The following is a 10,136-nucleotide window of genomic DNA, read 5'->3' on the forward strand; positions in this document are numbered from 1 at the left end:
CACACCGAGGATAACAGAGCCAAAGCAGCTCCGACTCTCACACGTCTCAAGGAAGCTTAGAGCAGGAAAGAATATACCGTATCATTCAGAAACACACCTGCTACAGCACGGAAAGACCTTTCTTTTCTCACGTGGAGCGTGACAAACCCTAGTGGCTTTTCCCCTCCTCGCACAACACCGCTGCGTTGCCTCGGGAAAGACTTCAGTCCTGCTCCCTTAGGCGGAGCTCTTGCCCAGCAAAGCCGGCCCGACAGCCTCCCTCCGGCAGCAGAGCGGCCCGAGCGGGGCCGGCCCCAGCCGGGTGTTCTGCCCGCCTCATCTGAGCGAGCCCTCACTCCGAGAGATTTACATTCAATGAGCTGGTTTTATTAGCAAATTCCACGAGAAGTCAGGATAGTTAGGAAGTGTAGATGGAGCCCGACAGCTCGCCGCTGGCTTAGCAGTGGATCAGGATCGCGGTGGGAGCTGAAATGATATCGAAAGGGTGCAAGCTGAGTTGTCAAGCAACCGAGGGCTTGGCCAGTAAAGGATTGCAGTCCAGAGGAACATGCAGAATCTTCCAGTTTTGATCCAGTTTCCCATCATTGCTTCAGACTACCAGGAATATTACCTTTCTGTAAGACTCACTCCAAAAGTAACGCCTCCTATTTATCTCCGTGGAAACTACAGCAGATACAAAGAGCACAATAACGCTATTTGACAGAGCAAATTCTTTGCTCCAAAACACTGTTTTTCAACATAGTCAAAACCATTAGCTATGCATTTTGGCCAATAATGAACAAGAGCCTATGTGCCATGCTTGTAACAATTTGCACCAGCAGAGGTGACCCAGCATTTCATGGCTACTGTGATAGCATCATTGCTAGGAAACTGTTGCCAATACAATCCATCTTTCATCAGCTGTTTGGTCTGCATAAACATTCAGTAAGCGTCAATGAATATCAATAGGTGCAATTTTCAAATCTTTGAAAGGGTAGATAATAGCTGGACAAGAGGAAATGATTTTAAGTTGAGCGGAGGAAGATTTAGGTTGGATGTCAGGGGGCAGTTCTTTACTATGAGAGTGGTGAGGTGCTGGAACAGGCTGCCCAGAGAGATGCTCCATCCCTGGAGGTGTTCAAGGCGAGGTTGGATGGGGCCCTGGGCAGCCTGGTCTACTATTACATGTGGAGGTTGGTGGCCCTGCCTGCAGCAAAGGGGTTGGAGCTTGATGATCATTGGGGTTCCTTCCAACATAAGCCATTCTATGATCCTGTGATTCTAATTTTTTTTTCCCACACGGGGGAATTCAATGACACACCTTTGCTTTACATACACTTCCATGTCAGGCGCCATTTTGTCGGATTGCCCCTCAGCTGCCATCTCTCGTGCGGCAACAATAGGCAATGGAATTCTGGTGGGAAGGTTGGATCTCTGCTGCCATATCGCCTACATCTGCCTCTAAAGTCATGGTCTAACACAATAAAGTAGGAGGCATTACTTTTGGAGCAGCCCTTGTATATTTCCAAACGCTCACAAAGGTGTTACACGTTGCCATCTACACAAAAGGAACGGTGAGTGGTAATGCTACATCTTCTGGAAAGAGCAAACATGGTGGTTCAAATGCCATATTCCTGTAAAACACTGCAGGTTTCAAATTCTGTTTTATCTTGAACTACGAGAAAACAATTTTAAAAGTGCTCACAGAGTGGAACTATACATCCAAATGAATCATACTAAAACCAGTGAAATGATACATGCTGATGAACTCCAAATGTTTTATTTGGAAGCTGCTATCATCTCATTGAGTTGTTTTTAAGTGTTTTTGTTTGAACAGTGAACCGAGACATTTTTGGAGGGAGGTTGGGCAGGTCAGGAGGAAGGGAATGCAACACAGGTTGTATCAAACCCAAGATTAAAAAACCCCAAACATTTAAAATGATTTAAAATTGTTTTAAAAATCCTTTAGTTCTGCATCAGTGCAATTAATCTCATTTCACAATTCATGGAGATTCAAATAGTTTCATCTAAAAAAAGCTGGTGTTTTTCTTTCTTTTTTTTTTTTTTTTTTCAAGAATTCAACCAGCAATAGTTTTGATCCCGAAGCACCACATTTCTTGGCTGCCAGTGCAGCAGAGAACTAGATTACAATAACGAGACAGATGTTATCAATAATAGTAGGCCAAGAAGTAACGGCATGCCTCAGTACGAGATAGCATTCTGTACTGTGTATCTGCTCAGGCTATGAGGAAATACAACAGCATTGTCACGAAATCAAGAATTGTGACACTAACTAATGCCACTACTTGGATACCTGATGAAGATAAATGCATGTACTGCGTATGCTCCTTTCACACACTGGGTGAGAAATGAATTATTGTGAGCTCCTATTAATATGAAACTTCATGCAATCCTGCAAAAAGATGTAGTTACTCATGATACAGAACCACAAACTCTTCACCAACTGTAAGTGAAGCTACCGTGTTCTCATACTGAGTTAACTGTATCGGGGTGAATTTGGTAAAACCACAGTACACAGTACACTTCCAGATATGTAGAACTGAAACAGCTCACTGCATGCCAACACGTCGTCAGCAGAGGAAAGGTCGTTCAGATTGCAAAGATCAGCCCAAGGACCACTGCTTGCAGACTTCAGGTCAGGAAGAAGTCTCCCCGTCTCATCAGGGATGTCTTTCTCAGCCAGATGCAGGTAGCAGAAGCCCACAGAGCAGCTTTACAAGCTGGAAGAAATGCAAACAGCAGAATCTAATTTTCACAATTGTCATGAACACTTAGAAGCCATGCACACAGAATGTTTTTTATGTTTATTATATACACTATCTGGTACTTGTATAATTTGGTATTTTTAAACATAAGGTATCTTGTAAGGAGTGACATGATTTTTCCTAATGAAGTAAACTGCCCAATATGGGAATGGGCTGTTGTAGCAGCCACAGCTTTTAATCCAACACTGTTGTGACAATGCGTGGCTTCATTTAGTGTTATTTCTACTACTTAAGTGAAATGGCAATTTGATAATCATGTTCATTAGGAGATCTTATTAGCAAGGCTGGAACAAGAGAGATGGGAAATTCTCTCTGCAGAATAAACCTATTAACACCTCTTTGTAACCAAATAAAAGGGGATAGTCTTCCTGCACGTTAAGAGGATGCAGTAGGCATCCCTATTTATTTATTTTTTTAAAATAAGTGCTGTTGCTTAGCAACTATAACTGATTCTGCTTTCAGGGAGTATCACACATGCCACAATTCAATACAAACATTTATCATTTTCACATGAATCATTCACCTTGGGTAACAAACCGGGATGACTGCTTTACAGGAAGGCATTCATGCTCGAAACAAAAGTAAATTAGTTTAATGCTGTCACCAGCCACCAGATTTTTCCACACAAACCAGTGCTTACTTGCAAAGGATCTATCAACTGTTGTAGCTACAGAAAGTGATACCATTTGGCAAATAGCTCACAGTGTTTGATAGTCTGAAAAAATGGAAAGCAATGCTCTTGCTCTTCTTTCATGCGTGCCATTAATGGGTTATGGTAAAATCTTTCCAGTATGGCCTGCTGAGAGAAAAAATAGAAAACATCAAGGATTTCTAAGAGACCTTTAGAGCATCCGTTTGGTGAAAAGAATGTGTGCATATTTGAAATAAAAAAATAAGGTTGGATGTGAAAGCCACTGTAGAAGCAGGAGAAGAAAAAAAAAAAAAGGAAAAAGAAAAAAAGAAAAAAAAGCACTGGGCTCTGAGATTAAGGCCCCGCAGGCCCCGTCCCTCACAGCACCCTCAGAAGCACACTGAGACATAAAGCACCACTGGGCAGTGCTGCAGAGAAGCCAGAACCCAGCTGCAACGTGCAACCACTCTGCGTTTCCTCCTGTAACTTGGACTCTACATGAGATGCTGTTTCTTCAGCAACTAAATAGCAGGACCTAGAACAGAGCAGAGCTGTGTCCTCGTGGCTATTTTAGGTGTTAGGATATCCTCAGCGATTCCCAGACTATGACTCAACATTCCCTCCCCTTCGGCTGGGGACAGAGCCAGTGTGGTGGTTTCAGATGACTCCTTCATTCACATCCCAGAGAGGGGCCTACTGGACCTGCAGCAACAGCTAGAATGTCTTTTTTTTTTTTTTTTTTAATTTAAACATCAGAAACATTTTGGTTTTGAAAAGGAAATCTGAACTGTCCTTTCTCTAAGAGTAAATATTTGCATAATAATGGTGGCAGCCAGCATTACAGAGCGCTGGCAGGCTCATGTGACAGCCATTTCTGTACTTGTCGGCATAGCCAGTCCTAGAATCATAGAATCATAGAATGGCCTGGGTTGAAAAGATCTCAAAGATCATCTAGTTTCAACCCCCCTGCTATGTGTGGGTTGCCAACCACTAGACCAAACTGTGCAGAGCCACATCCAGCCTTGTAGCCCTGCAAAAAGCCTGAGAGATTCCACAGAGAGCTTCCCTGTAACTTTAGGAAGCGTATTTGCTGCAGTAAGGACATCTCAAGCTGTTGGTGATGCTTGAGAGCACCTGCCTGTCCCTCTAAGGGCAGGAGTCTTCCTCGGGGCCTGCCTCACCCTGCCAGCCCTGTGGGTAGCACAGCATGTCTGTCATGGCGTTGAATATCCATGTTTGGACAAATATATTGAGCCCTTGATCTAATACTTTTCTTGAAACTATTAGGGAATAAATACAAGCCAGGAATACAAAAATGTGTGGATTCCATCTCGGTGACAGGTCTCTGTGCAAACTGCTGCTCCGTATGAGTTCCTGCAATATGAGCCTGTATTTACGTTAAGCTGTAAAGACATTACAGGAAGCACATCGTATTAGAAAAAACAAACAAATAAAAGGCTGAGATTACCTAGCACAGACCAGTTATTGGTGATCCTAAAGAAGATACAGAATATGTTTAAGCATCAACATGGCTGCTTACATGTTTTATCCATGTCCTGTGTAGTAAGAGAAAAAGGGCATTAAAGAATCACAGGACTGTAGGCAATTTTCATGGAGAACATTAAGAGAAATCCAGGAGTATTACACATAGTGTCTTAGTACTCTAAAATCATCACAGTAATTCTGCATGCACTTTTACTTCTCTTTCTCTCTCCCTCTCTTTTTTCTTTTTAAAATGTATAGATGATCTCAGCCATGCACAAAGCAAGGACTTGACCCTATTGCAGTATTACTGTCCATCCTCCTTCTTTGCTTTCAAGCATTGCCAATGCTCTGCGCCCTACCGAATAGCGCCCTGAACAAATGAGCGTGTATTTTGGCCTCAGGAGAGAATGATAAAAAAAGAAATGATTCCCCATCAATTTAGATGTATTTTCAACCTAGATTGACAGTGGTCTTGTCTTTCTTGTTTTTCTGCAGGTTTCCCTAAGCACAGTATCAAAGAAAGAGTTAAGTTCTCCAGCATTCAAGTCTTGGTCCAATCTGTAAGTGAGAGCATTCGGGACATTTGTCTGAAAACCTTGGTGTACTTTGACATCCAGCCGTGAAGAGAATGGACTTATTTTTTCCAGTCTTGGCAAGAACAGCACTCTTAAATCAAAACAACTTAGTCATATTATGAAAGCTGAGACCCTTGTGAGTTTATATTCCTTGCTGTGTTTGGATATTTGTGTGGGCCCAGGGCCAGTAGTAGGCAAAAGCTTTTAAAAAGAGAGGAGCGACTGTGCATCGCTGATTTGAACAGCATTCCTGCCTCCTTCAGGCAAGTCTGGGAGTAATACAGCTATGAACTACCTCTTGGTAACTGTTGTTTGGACCAAATCTGTTCACTGGTCATGCCCTGGCTTCCAGAGTCAATTGTTTAAATATTGCTAAACAACTGACTGATCAGTAAGCAGCACTTATATGGCCTCTTGTGTCTGAAATTATCGGAAAGGTTAGATCCCTTTAAAAGCAAATAAAGAGAAGCAGAGACATTTCTCTGCTTGAGCAGATGCTGCAGGCAAATTCTAGTGCCAATTATGAAGATACAGCACAGCCATCCTAAAGGAATCAAGACCTCTGGAGGGGTGCCAACTACTCCCTATAGATGACAGGAATGAGAGAGACCTAAAAAGCAGTGTATCTTTCTGACTGGCTATTTCAATCTCACTTCCCCACTTGTGGGAGTCCAGCAGGGTACAAAACGCTCCCCTTCAGCCAGTCTCTCTTCCAAGCAGATGTGAACAGAGACATATTTGCCAGCTTACAACCAGATCTGCTACAAAAGATACCTTTACGGGAGAAAGGGGAAAGCAAAGTCTATTTCTTGTTTTTAATAGCTTTGTTGTCCTGTTCTGTTCAAATGGGCCCTTAAGAAACTGAAAAGAGTTATTTCTCCATTACCTTTGTCTCGAGCTCAGTAACAGGTAGGCTTTCATTGTATTATGTTCCTTCATAGAAAATGGGGAGCAGTGAAACTGAAAACTAAAATAAATCACTGGTGTTTTATTGTATTGTCACAGCTTTGCATCTGAAAAGTTTGCAAGACTCCACCATAGAGCTACAGGAACTAACTCATGGCTCATGTACTGGACATTGTTACAGTGCTAAGACACAGAACTCAGCATTCAGGAATTTCTTTTGCATTCATGTTTGTCAGATCACTTCTTCCATTTATACTTCTCTTGCTCTTGGTCTCTTTTTTAGCTACTATTCAACAGGTGAGATTTCTGCAACAAATATTTACAGTGTTATTTCCACTGGCTTTAAGGACAACCCTTGGCTTGACTTCCTGTCCCTGGCTCCACCTCTGGAACCTCACAGGTCACCACAAATTCTGCAAATGGCACTCAGAAAGGAAATCTCCACGTGCTGAGAGTCATCTTACCAATAGTCCAGAAGCCCAACTTGGCTTCCACTTGATTCAGGGACTAGTAGGCAAGAGATAGAAAGAAAATTAGTTGTATATGCACTGGGGAAAACTATACAGAAACACAACATTAAGCCAGGCGCATAATGACTTATGAAGCAAAGTACCTGCATTCTTCTTGATTCAGATACAGAGACACTTTTGTTGCAGCAGTAGTGCCTAAATATGCAGAGTACCCAGCCCCTAGGAAAATTTCCAGTGCCTACTTCCATGAAAGTCAGTAGAGGAGAATGTTAGCTCCTGACCAGACTGGGTTTTGCACTCTGGAGCATAAGCATTTTGGAAAAGAGGCTGCCAAAAATATTTAGATTGCAGGACTTTGAGGAACTCTTACGGTACTGCAACTGAGAAGTAAATGTGTGTTCTTTGTCAAGGATAGGTTGAGACAATATCGAAATATGGAAACAGACGCTGACAAAAGGTCTGTGTAGCTGAATGGTCTATCTGACAGTAGCCAAAAAACAGATGCCTGGAGAGAAGTGTAAGAATAGAGCAAGCATATTTTCCCAGAATAGTCTGCCAGGCTCCAACACTTTGTGCCGCAGGCATTTCCTGAGCCAGAGGTTGTCTGTTATATTTAATAGCTGCACAAAGACTTCTCCTCCATGAACTTGTCCATTCTTCTCTTGAACTAATGTGAACATTTGGCATCCACAACATCCTATGGCAAGAGTCCAAGGCTTTAATAAACGGCAGGCGTAGAGCTACTTCAGTTTGCTTTGAATCCACAACCTGCTAGCTTCATGTTATGCCCCCTAGATTTTATTTCTAAGTACAATGGCAAATGTTCAGTTCCTTTCATTCCTAAAGCTGTCCATGATTCAATGACCCAGTTATCCCTTCTCTGGACTGAGGAATCTGAGCCCACACTGTGATGACATATGCAGCAGCCATCCTGGATCCTCTTCGAGCTCTGGTGCATCCTTTCATGGTAGGGAGACAACACACCTGAGGCAGGACCGAACCAGACGCAGGGACATAGCAATAGCCTGGTTTGCTGTTGGTTCCTTCCGAACAGTTCCTGATACAAAGCTCCTTTTCTGACTGCTGAGTATTGTGTGAATATTTTCTGTCAGGATTTTAAGACCTTGTTCTTGAGCGGTCACAGTTGTCCAGTGCTGTGCTTGTAAAGCCAGGAGCTTGTTTTCTACTCACTGTGTGGCAGCTTCCACTCACACTGAACTTAACCCACCACGTTATCACTCACTTCTGTGGTTTTCACACTGCTGTTGCTCATCTGTACCAGCACTATTGTAAAAAACCTGCAACTCCTCACTAATCAGTCCCTTTTCAGCATATTTATGAATATGTTGGAAGTCTGGTAACTTCTCTCCATTGTGAGAGCTGATCATTTATGTCTAACATTTAGCATTTTTTACCTTCCATCTCATCATCTCCATGAAAGAATTTTCCCTCTTATCTCAGGCTCCCTAGGAGCCTACACTAAGAAACATCATTAAAAGTCTTTCTGAAAATCCAAGTAGGCTGATTCAGATGCTTCCTCTCATGGCCCCAAAGGCTCCATCACTTCACCTGTCCCTGCCCAGGCCCCTACCCTAGCAAGGCAGCAGCAGGACCAGGCAGCATTTCCCCACAGCTGCCCTGCCTGGCCATGGCCCCTGGCCAGCCTATCCCTGTCCCCAGGGATGTGCCAGGTGCCTGGGGCTGGGGCTGCCCCAGTGCCCCCCTGCCATGCTCCCACTGGGATGCTACATAGGCCCTGCCTAGCCCACTTGGTGAACCACCAGCCTTCATGGTGCCCTGACAGGTTACCCCATTATTTGGTGACTCCCTGCGAGGATTTCTTGCCAGAGAGCTCTGTTTATTCTTCCCTATTGTCACATCTACTCATGCGCTCACTGTATATAAACTTTGTGATAGTTTTTGATTTACCCTCTGACTGCACTGGAGCACATTTGAGTCCTAAGGGAGAAAATACCTTTTAAGCACAGGATTACATGTTTCTGTTGGTAGCTCAGCTTTCAGTCCTGAATTCCTTTACTCTCTTTATTGGGAGTTTTGATGCAATTTTCCCGTTTTTTTCTTATTTTTTTGGCAGTGGAAGGGAGGCCACTTTATCCTACTCTCCCGTTTAACTTGCCAGAGGTTTATAAACTCTGAAGCTTGGGCTGCTAGCCCTCTTGTGCCCTCATCAATTTGCCTTACAAAAAGCAAACCAATGCTCAGAAATCAGACAACACTCTGATTTGAAGATAAGCCGGCTTCATAATGCTTTTGAATGAGTTTCCCCTACAGATTGTAAATACCAAGGAACTCTAAAAGACTTTTGGAAAAAAAAACACACACACCATCTCAAGCATTACAAAGATAAGAGAATTGGAACTCTATGAGGCTTTGTATAGAAGGGAGTCAGGCCGGCAGTAGAGCAGATCAGATTTGCTTGAATTTATAGCTGCATTATATTCACAATTCTGATTATTTAGCTAAAACTATTAGAACCAAGTATTAGTCCTGGTATTAGTGTGGAAGATGCCTTTCTCTTTAGGCAGATGTGGAGCGGGCATATGGGAGCTTTTCAAACCTTCAGCCACAGAAGGCCACTGCGCCTTGATCTTGTACTGTACACCAGGCTCTTTGGATGGAATGCAGGTTGGGCGTGGAGCTGTTGACAAAGAAGCAACCTTTTTGACAATCAGAAGTTAGAAGCTGCTAGAACTCACTATGACAGGGATAAATAGCATATGCTTCATTTCCAGAAAACTTCCAGACAGTCCACATAGAAAGCCTTGGCTGTGCATTGAGGTATGAGATGTATGAGGAACAGCACTGCTGCCGCCCTAGTTGGCACAGAAAAGTAAATGCACAATTTCAGGGTAGGGACTCCAGTGCACTCCAGTGCAAGCTGTCTTAAATTCATCTTATCGCAACATGGTTGCCTCTGCCTTGTACCAGCACAGAGGGCTGTCACGTTTTCCTCCTTCTTTCTCCTTGCTCTAGAACAGGGCTGGCAGTGCCTGCAGCACAGACCCCTCACCATGCACAGACTTAACACTCAGCTTCCACTGTGTCAGCTCCCAAGGGCAAAGAGCAGGACTGGAGCTGGGTTAAACCACCACAAACTGCTTGTCAGCTGGAGGCAGAGATGGTCAAAGAAAGACCATTTCTGTGCTGTGAGGGCACAGGAATACAGCAGCAGAAGGAGCAGAAGCCACACCAGCACTGCTACAGCAGTATCACTGAGTAACTTTATACGAACTCACCAGCAGTCCAATCCTATACTGGAATCAGTGAAAGCTCTTGTGGCTCA

Source organism: Phasianus colchicus, chromosome 3 (genome assembly GCF_987193195.1).
Source record: "Phasianus colchicus chromosome 3, bPhaCol1.hap1.1, whole genome shotgun sequence".
NCBI lineage: Eukaryota > Metazoa > Chordata > Aves > Galliformes > Phasianidae > Phasianus > Phasianus colchicus.